Source organism: Anabrus simplex, chromosome 1 (assembly GCF_040414725.1).
Source record: "Anabrus simplex isolate iqAnaSimp1 chromosome 1, ASM4041472v1, whole genome shotgun sequence".
In the NCBI taxonomy this organism is placed as follows: domain Eukaryota; kingdom Metazoa; phylum Arthropoda; class Insecta; order Orthoptera; family Tettigoniidae; genus Anabrus; species Anabrus simplex.
This window is the reverse complement of record NC_090265.1, coordinates 1,345,537,428-1,345,548,288: the sequence shown is the minus strand read 5'-3', so window position 1 is coordinate 1,345,548,288 and position 10,861 is coordinate 1,345,537,428.

Below are 10,861 nucleotides of genomic sequence, written 5' to 3'. Positions count from 1 at the left end.
TGAAACCTATCAAGGACAGGTGTATTCTAAATACGAATCTTGGTGGAAATGCATCCAGTAGTTTCTAGCATTCACGTACATACGGCGTAATTAAGGAAGAAAATAATACAGTTAAGAATGTTGAAACTAATAGAAAATGGATTATAACTGAGGACAGCCGGATAACGACAAATAAATAAATGCCGTGAGTTATGGATATAATAAAGCGCTAACAGAGGAGAAATTTAGGTTCAGTGATTCTTAGGTAAACAAATATGAAGATGACTAATGGTGTTATTACTTAATCTATTCGAGGGCGGTTATAACCTCCAACGATATTCCGCCAATATCCCGCAGATGAGCCGATTGATGCCTCTCTTGCCATCTACCCAAGGAACAACCACGAATTTAAAAGCATGATGAGGAAAATGGCAATACGTTACTTCCCTACTGGCATGCAGTCAGAGACGTTGCCATGGTAACCTGTAGGTTCGTTGTCGGTCTGTCGGTCACTAAATGCAGAGCATGATACCAGCAGAAAATTGTAAATTTCTCCGTCATGTGAAGAGTAAGGTAAATTATGAACATAACGAAAGTTGTTTATAATGAAGAGACGTTTCACGTACGGTAAACGAAGTTTACAGAAAATCAATAGTATAAGAGAAAATAGAGGAAAACCACTGTAGTTTTCCTATAAACACCCCGTCTATTCAAAGATTTTAAAATTATATGCATATCGGAACCTTTCCTGGGATGAGTATACTCTAAATATGAAGTTTGGCTGAGATCTATCCAGCCGTTTCGACGTGATGGTGGGAAAACCACTCTGGTTTTCCTATAAACCCCCCGTCTATTCAAGGATTTTAAAATGATATGCATATCTAAACCTTCCCCGGGATTAGTATACTCTAAATACAATGTTTGGTTGAGATCCATCCAGCCGTTTCGACGTGATGGTGGAAAAACCATTCTGATTTTCCTATAAACCCCCCATATATTCAAATATTTTAAAATGATATGCATATGGAAAACTTCCCCGCGATGAGTATCTTCTAAATATGAAGTTTGGTTGAGATCTATCCAGCCGTTTCGACGTGATGGTGGAAAAACCATTCTGGTTTTCCTATAAACCCCCTGTCTATTCAAGGATTTTAAAATGATATGCATATCAAAACCTTCTCCGGGATGAGTATACCCTAAATATGAAGTTTGGTTGAGATCTATCCAGCCGTTTCGACGTGATGGTGGAACAGACAAACAGACAGACAAACAGAAACAATTTTATTTATATAGATTTTTACACTCGTTCTTCACCCCCTTTCCATCCCCGCCCAAAGGAGTCCTATGAGTCCCTTACACAACAGTATATTTTTTTCCCAGATATTAAGTCTTATTTGTACCTATTTTGGTTGACAGCTATGCCCAAACGTACATGCATAATCTCACTGCTCTAGAATCCTGGAGCTGACGTTGCCATGGTTACGGCAGTTCATTTCTTTATCCGATTCCTAGAGCAGGGGTAGTGTGGTGCCAATATCTCCGTAACGGTTGGTTTTAGGGCCTTAAAATATGGTTTTCGGGCCCGTAGGGCTTACCGAGTTTTGTTCTTTGCGTCAAGAGGATTAAATTGAGCTTTGTCTCGTCCTTATACGACAAATTCGATATTTTGCCTATCTATAATATTATAAAATGAAGTGTTTGTCTGTCTGTCTGTCTGTGCGCGATGCCCAGCAAAATCTACAGCACGTAGAGATCTGAAATTTTGAACATAGGTAGATGGAAAGGGGTCCGAATGCACCTCGAAGCCGGAATTTTCATTTTCCAACGTGCTGTCACCAAGATTAAATGCATAGAGTCGCTGTCGCTAGGCAACGTACATAAGATAGGAAGAGAACACAATATTCAAGGAGCCATTTTACGTCCAGGACGTAGGAAGCTTATATGGTGTGAGAGCATATGACGGTGTTGATGATTCGTCCGTCGGATCGGGACGTTAAGTCTTGAGCTATTCGAGAGGAGTGGCATATGTGCCGACACTGGGCTTCATCATCTTCATTCTTGCATTCATATATCATGTCATTCATTTCTTTCAACAAGCAACTTTTACAAGAATTACCCGATGTTCTACACAGTTACAAGTCTATCGACTACACGGCAGAGCTTCGAAAGACTTGGAGTCACCTGGAGTACGCTCGAACATCTTAGAGCGGACGATTGTGGCACCAATTATCCTTCTTAATAATAAGAATCCTGCCCTCTGCAATGAACACGACTCTGAAACTGATGACCAAGCCATTCTCATGATTGGGCATGCCGCGAGCGAATTAATATTCATTCCTTGGATTCGAATAATTTCTTCGGATATACAGTTTAATTTTAGATCTCTGCAGTGTTCAAAATAAAATTTCTCTATGTAATAATAAAGCAAGCATAATCTTCTTCTTCTTACTATATATATAAAAATGGATGTATGCATGTATGTGTGTGTGTAAATGACACATCTCCTCCTAAAAAACTGGAGCAATTTCATCCAAACTTGGTACACTTATGACTTACTATCTGGAGACGAGCACTGTGGGGGTAAGCCATCCGTAGCTCCCTTAGGGGTGGGGGTCAGGGGGGGCAAGGTATAAAAATAATCGAAAAAGTGCCGAATCCACAGTTTTCGGGGTCGCTGAGATGAACAGTGACACTCCCCAGTTTTCAAATGTCAAAGTTCAGCTCCCTTTCGCATGGGGGGCGAAGGGGAGTGTTATATAAAATTAAACGAAAATATTGTCAAATACATAGTTTTCGGGGGTCGCCGAAGTGAATTGTATACTCTGGATTTTTAGTATCAGGAGACAAACAACGTGGGGGTAAGAAAGCCCAGGAACCCTTAGGGGCGGAGGGGGGCGAGGGGGGTCAGATAAACAAATTAACGAAAATACTGTCGAATCCATACTTTTTTGGGTCGCTGAGATGAATAGTGACACTCCGGATTTTTTTAAAGTTCAAGTTCAACCCCCTTTGGGGTGGGGGCGAGGGGGAGTGATATATAAAATTAAACGAAAATAGTGTCGAATACTGTACATAGTTTTCGGGGTCGCCGAGGTGAATTGTACACTCCGGATTTTTAGTATCAGGAGACAAACCACGTGGGGGTAAGATAACCCAGGAACCCTTGGGGGCAGGTTGGGGCGAAGGGGCTGAGATATAAAAAGCATCGAAAATAGTGTCGAATCCATACTTTTCGGGGTCGCTCAGATGAACAGTGACACTCCGGAATTTTTTAAAGTGCAAGTTCAGCCCCCTTCGTGGTGGGGGGCGATGGGAGAGTGATATATAGAAATAATAATGATATATAGAAATAATAGTGTCGAATACATAGTCGCTGAGGTGAATAGTGACACTCCGAATTTTTAGCTTGCTTGGTGTTTTAAGGGGCCTACCGAATTTTTAGTATCAGGAGATAAACCACGTGGGGTTAAAACACCCCAGGGACCCTTAGGGGCGGGTGGGGGGGCAAGGGGACTGAGATATACAAATCATCGAAAGTAGTGTCGAATCCATACTTTTCGGGGTCGCTGAGATGAATAGTAACATTCCGATTTTTTTTAACTGAAAGTTTAGCCCCCTTTAGGGTGGGGGAAGGGGGAGTGAGATATAATAGTAATCGAATATACTGCCGAGTCCATAGTTTTCCGGGTCGCTGAGATGAATAGTAACATTCCAGATGTTTAAAGTCTAACTTCAGCCCCCTTTGGCATAGGGGGTGAGCAAAGGGTGAAAAAATAGATTGTCAGAAATGACTGAGATAATGGACGTGTGTATGTTCCAGTATGACTTTCAAGTATGACTTACTACCTGGAAAAAGTACTGTGGGAGTAAGACGCCCCTAGAACCACTAGGGAAGCGGGTAATATATTATCCACACTAATAAATGGAAGACTGTTTGGCGCGATCTATATATACTGTACTATATATATATATATATATATATATAAATATATAAATTAAGGCATAAAAATGAAAACAGACGTAAATTAATGAGACCATTCTAGGCATCTTAGAAATTTAAAACTTGGTACTAGACAACCTGATGACTTCAGGATGCCTAGAAAAATCTCAAATTCTCATAATTCTCTGAGGGGTACATGCTGGGAGTTTCAAACCTGCATAAGAACACAGTCGGTGATATTTATCCAGAACCTACAGGTTTTATGGGCTTAAACGTTTCCTTAAAGTCCTGATTTTTAACCCACTCCCCCATATCAAGATCGCAGCACAATCTCCCAGACAAGTTAGAAAATTGAAATTTTGCAAAATTATAGCTTTTAGCATGTAACCGACGGAAAATTACGAGATGTTTAAAAATTTTATTTTTGACCCCCGAAAAGTATCGAAATATGGAGGCAATTTTAATGACGGAGCAGTCCTTCCTTTCGATGTATTTCGTGGCTAAACGGCAAGTCGTATCACAGAACGGACGGCACAATCTCCGTTCAATTTGGAGTGATTTACAACTTCGGTTCTATGACCTTTTGTCGTATCTCTATCCCTTAAACATTAAATTTTTCTCTATTTCAGGATTTACCTAAATTTTGCACTTTGTACATGTACAATTGATGGTTTGATTCACTTATAGGAAAGATGAGATCATCAAATTCTACACGAATATTGGCCCACCCAGTAGCCATATGTGAGTCAAATTTTATGTTTGAAGCTGTCGCGTAAGTATCTGAAAAGTAATGCACTGTGTGCAAATCTTACAGAAATTTCACCCTATTCAACGTTTCTAAAATATAATGAATTGTGGTAGACAAGTGCACCTTTCGTTATCATCACAAATCCCCCAACTCGCACTTTACGTTGGAAACATCGTCTGCGGACCTCCCTATGCTTTTTCTCGGATAACGCCAATTTACATGCAATTTAAAATTTATTATTAACTTCACGTACAGTAATTTACTTCGATATCCGTATACAATCTGGAATACCGTTGCGAAGCACGGGCACAATTGCTAGTAATAGTATAAGAGAAAATGGAGGAAAACCGTTTTTCCTATAAAACCCCCGTCTTTTCAAAGATTTTAAAATGATATGCATATCGAAACCTTCCCCGGGGTCAGTATACTCTAAATATGAAGTTTGGTTGAGATCTATCCAGCCGTTTCGACGTGATGGTGGAACAGACAAACAGACAGACAAACAGACAAACAGAAACAATTTTATTTATATAGATTATTTAACCTGCGTTGTATTTCAGCATTCATACCTCCATCAGTTTGTACGTATAACCCCAGATTTTTAAACTTCCTGACCAACGGTAGTTCTTCTTGCAGGGTAATACATACATCTTATGCTTCTTTAGTACACCCTGCTAATCCTCATTCCCATTCCTTCCTCTATTCAAACTCCTCTTGTAGTTTCTCTCGGGTCAGTTCGCAGAGTACAACATCGTCGGCAAACATCATCCTTCATGGCACAGCCTTCTTTACATCTTTAACACTCCAGTGGTCGCGCGAAGAAAAGTCACGTCAGTGGTCGCGCAGATCACAAATGTAATCCGTACTTTCTTTGTAATATAAGGCTATTCTATGCTATTTATTCAATAAATATAATTATGCATTGTGAAAATAACTTTATTTTCTGTACAATATAATATAATCATGCATGCATTTACAAACAATCCCTGAAAAATTACTGGACATTGTGATTTGTCTCACTTACTTCCTCCATAAGGTATCTCACTGTCTGGTTCGTTCAGCTATCGATTTATATTCTCATAGTCGTCCATTTTGTATTTATACACCAACAATTCATATAAAATCATAAAAAGGAGTAGATATATGCACATGAACTGAGATTAGACACCGTAATAAGAAAATAAACGAAGTCAAAAGAAGTCACGCTAGTGGTCGCACGGATCACAATTGTGATCCATAAGAATAAATTACTTTATAACGCAACAACCATCAGTCAAGGTTAGCAGACTACTGCGTTATCAGAGAGAGTATGGGGTGCGAGGAAGGTACACAGATGCTCAAGGTCAACAGTCATACCAAAAAACAGGAGGGAAAATTAATATACCTACGAACTGACCCGAGAGAAACTACAAGAGAAGTTTGAAGAGAGGAGGGGAGCTCTGGAAGGAATGGGAATGAGGATCAGCAGGGTATACTAAATAAGGATAAGATGTATGTATTAACCTGCAAGAAGAACTACCGTTGGTAGTTATTCCATGATTAATATACGCGACCACTGGAGTGTTAACCAGCACATCCATTACCAACTCAAAGCGATATGGGCTGAGAGGAGATCCCTGATGTAGTGCTACTCTCACTGGAAATTCTTTCGTTGTACCTATACTCCTCCTAATTTCCGTCGTCACACCTTCATACATCTATTTCACCACTCTCACGTACTTTTCTGGTAGGCCGTCACTTCTCATACTTCTCCATACCTTTTGCCTGGGCAATCTGTATACATGTCCAAAAAGTATCAATTGCCTCTTCCGCATTGTATCTGTTATGTTTTCTATGTTCCGGTATATTTCATCATTACTTCTTAATTTCTAGATTTCTGTAGCTCTTAGCGGACCGAGTATTTTCCGTATAATATTTTCCTTCCAGTACTTTTAATTTATTCAGCTTGTAATTCAGTACTAGGCATTCACTCGCGTATATACTGAGTGGTAGTATTGCATTTAGAGGCTTTTGGATAAACACTCTTTGTTGTAGATATTCCTAGTTATACCGTATGCTCTTTCCACCTTGTGTATCCTTCCTTCAACAGCGGATTTTTCCAAACCATTTCTTTGAAAACTGTTCCTAAATATTTGAATTTCTTTAGCTTCTTTATTCGACCAATTTCTGTTATTAGAAAATCTGGAGCATTTTCTATATTTGTCATAAATTTGGTTTTCTACAGAAATTCTCAAACCTGTTCTGCTGGGTAGTTATTACATGATTTGACTTGTATTGCGGCATTTTTTAGGTTTTTGGAATATTGCAAATGCTAGTCAGTATATTTCAACACCTCTGTTCTTCAAGTGTTATTGGTGATAGATTGATTTTTTCAGTTTATAATTCCAAATTCTTACTATTTTCTCCATGGCGCAATTGAATAGGAGTGGAGATAAACCACAATCTTGCCTTACACCCGTATTTATTTTGAATGGTTTAGATATTTCACCCATAAATTTTACCTTTCATATGGTATCTGTGAAGGTTGCACGGATTAGGTTTGCCAATTTTGTTTTAACTCCGAACTATCGGATTATTTTATCTATAGCCTAGTGTCCTTATCAACAGAGTCAAAAGCCTTTTTTTTTTATGATTATTATTTTTGAACTGTAGATATGAATGAAGGTCTTTTGACTAAAACCTACAACCTGTTTTCCAGTCAATGACCGGGTCAGGGATGGAATTAATGAAACCCCATCTTGCGGCCAGGATAGGAATTGTTCCGGCTGCCGAAGCCTGTCGCACTCCTCTGGGGCAATGATTAATGACTGAGAGATGCAATAAAATGATAGTGGAGAGTGTTGCTGGAATCAAAGATGACAAGGGAAAACCTGTCCCGCCTCCGCTTTGTCCAGCACAAACCCTCATGGAGTGACCGGGATTTGAACCACGGAACCCAGGGATGAGAGGCCAACGCGCTGCCAGCTGGGCCACGGAGGTTTTCTTTTGACTAGTAGTAGGCCTAAATTTATTTCCTCGTCGGCATAAAACTATCTGTGTCGGTGCGACGTTAAGCGGATTATAAAGGAAATAATAATTTCGATAGATGACAAAGTAAGCCGAAATTGTAAACATAATTTTTAAAGTTATGACTTGGTAATAATACGCAAACATGTCCACTTCCGAGTTACCCTGGTCATTCCTTACAGGATTTAGCAGAAGCAATGTTTGCTGCAGCACATGTCAGTCTAAACATTATAACACTCCTCCATTCAGAAAAGACTCAAGGCTGACAGGTTAGAAAACCCGAATGACAGCACAGAGAACCCTCATGTAATCACACTTGTCAGTCTATGCCCGTATCTCTAGCATCCGTCACACGGGCTATTCATTATGTTTGTCTCTTTGTATTTCATTTCAAAACAGCATATTTCTTTTTCCAACAGCTGTACTTGCTAGTAAAATACTGTGACCTATATTTTAAAATGCAAGCTTTCCGAGCTGTGTGAATAAAACTTCCCACCGACGGGAAGGAATACTCCCCTCAATATTGGTTCGAGCAAATGAAATGAACACTATCTTCCGCTCGTGGAATATGTCCGACAGCCCACTTTGTTATTCCCCATTACACTTCGCAAGCTGCTGGGGGTCGATGATGGAATCTGACCATTTATAACCTCGTGTAATATTCTCATGTCATCGACATGATTTTAATTTCATGGCTGAATTCCTGAAGCTTCGACCCATAAAAATAATCAACTCTCTCTGTAGGGTGGTAATTCTCCAAGATGCTAACCATATCAGCTGATAGAAGTAAGAAGGGCTAGCTGGACATATTGTTATTCAGTGATCACCACATTCAGATTCGGAGATTTATTTCAATTGTGTGTAACTTATAACAAGGGGCTGCCTGGCCGAGGCGGTAAAGGCTTGCTCGGTTCGGCCGGAAGGACGTCGGTTCGAATCCCCGTCAGGAAGTCGTAAAATTTAAGAAACGAGGTTTCCACTTCCGGAGGTGCATATGGCCCTGAGGTTCACTCAGCCTACACCAAAAATGAGTACCAGGCTAATTCCTGGGGGCAAAGGCGGCCGGGCGTAGAGCTAACCACTCTAGCCCATCACGTGTCGAGGTTAACAATGGTGGAAGCCTTTACCTTCCCCTCCTCCAAGGGCCTTCATGGCCTGAACGGAGGTGACTTTGCTTTTTGTAACTTATAACAATGTATACTGATCTCAACTGAAAAGAAACGAACGCTTATTTCCTCATCATTCTTTAAAAGAAGAAGATAGTAAAATAGTTATACAAATCTAATATTATTATTATTATTATTATTATTATTATTATTATTATTATTATTATTATTATTATTACTAGCATATGTACCCGTTATTCGCACGGGAATTGGTAATAGATTTCACGATACCTTAATGAATTTATGCGAAGTTACACGCCTGTAATCAAACGTTTCATACGGCATGTTAAACTGAGTCCGCCTCTGTGGTGTAGTGGTTAGCGTGATTAGTTGCCACCCCCGGCGGCCCGGGTTCGATTCCCGGCTCTGCCATGAAATTTGAAAAGTGGTACGAGGGCTGGAACGGGGTCCACTCAGCCTCGGGAGGTCAACTGAGTAGAGGTGGGTTCGAATCCCACCTCAGCCATCCTGGAAGTGGTTTTCCGTGGTTTCCCACTTCTCCTCCAGGCAAATGCCGGGATGGTACCTAACTTAAGGCCACGGCCGCTTCCTTCCCTCTTCCTTGCCTATCCCTTCCAATCTTCCCATCCCTCCACAAGGCCCCTGTTCAGCATAGCAGGTGAGGCCGCCTGGGCGAGTACTGGTCATTCTCCCCAGTTGTATCCCCCGACCAAGTTTCTGAATCTCCAGGACACTGCCCTTAAGGCGGTAGAGGTGGGATCCCTCGCTGAGTCCGAGGGAAAAACCGACCCTGGAGGGTAAACAGATGATGATGATGATGATGTTAAACTGAAATTTTTCTACGAAAGCATGTTGCAGTAACGTAAAGTACGATAAACCTGAGCAAAGTGGAGACAGAATAGGGTAGATCACAGATTTTATTGAACGATACAGTACCAGTTCCTATTTCTCGGTTACAAATAATTGTTGTTCATCTGAAACTGGGAGTGGCACTGTGACTGATGAATCACGAAATTAATCGTTGACGATAACCTATCTTATTTTACGAGTATATTCTATCGAAAAGAGTAAAATAGTTCTTTAGTTAAACCATTTATTCCAACTTGAAATGATATGACAGCCCTAGAATATATCCACTAATGATAACTCCCCTGTTATCCTCCTATCGAAAAAGTGCACATGAGAAGAAACATTTTGAAAACTGATTTCCATCAAGGCTGATAGTTTTCCACTAATGTTGGTTATATATATTTTGTGTGAGGGTAAAGACACTGTATCGACTTCCAATAAACCACAAAACAATCTGGGATTTATAATTAATATTGACCCCAATATCTACCCAAGGAGACATATAAAGTATAGTAGAAATATGTATAGAACATTTTCCCAGTTATAAGAGCTCAACAAGCGGACGAACAGACACATCGACAAAGAAAGCTAAAAAAGTCCACTCGAAGTTAGATTGAAAAACGGTCCGTTAATGATATCCCCCTTATTAATCCTCGTGTTGAATTGATGCACATTGTGACGTGGTCACTCTTGCCCACATACTGTATGTGCGACAACACGAGACGTGCCAGGTCATCTTACTTTTATTTTAAATAAATATTCGCTCATCTCCCTCTCCGTATACAATATCCCATGGGCGTCAACCTCCAAACTTCTGGCTTGAAGACGATAGTTGATAGTTAATAATAAGAAGAAGAAGAATAAGAAGAAGAAGAAGAAGAACGAGAGGTAATGAGACAGAACGCTAAACATTAAGTGCAATCTAAATTAGGAATATGAATCATTAATTAGAATTAATGAAGGTACCAATTAAAATAGCTCTTTATTAGGATGATAAACGTGACGGCGTACTTACGAAAACTGTACTTATGGAAAGAAAGGAAATAATGAATGAAATAATTTTTTTAAATGAACTGTTACTTGCGGTAATTTATGCCATTAGCTCACCATTAATTGTAGATTGTGGTATCTGAACACGTTCGCTGATGTAGAAGCTGTTTGATGATCCTCTCGTTCTGCAGTGGTCATCTCTCGTAGTAGGTACCACTCCTA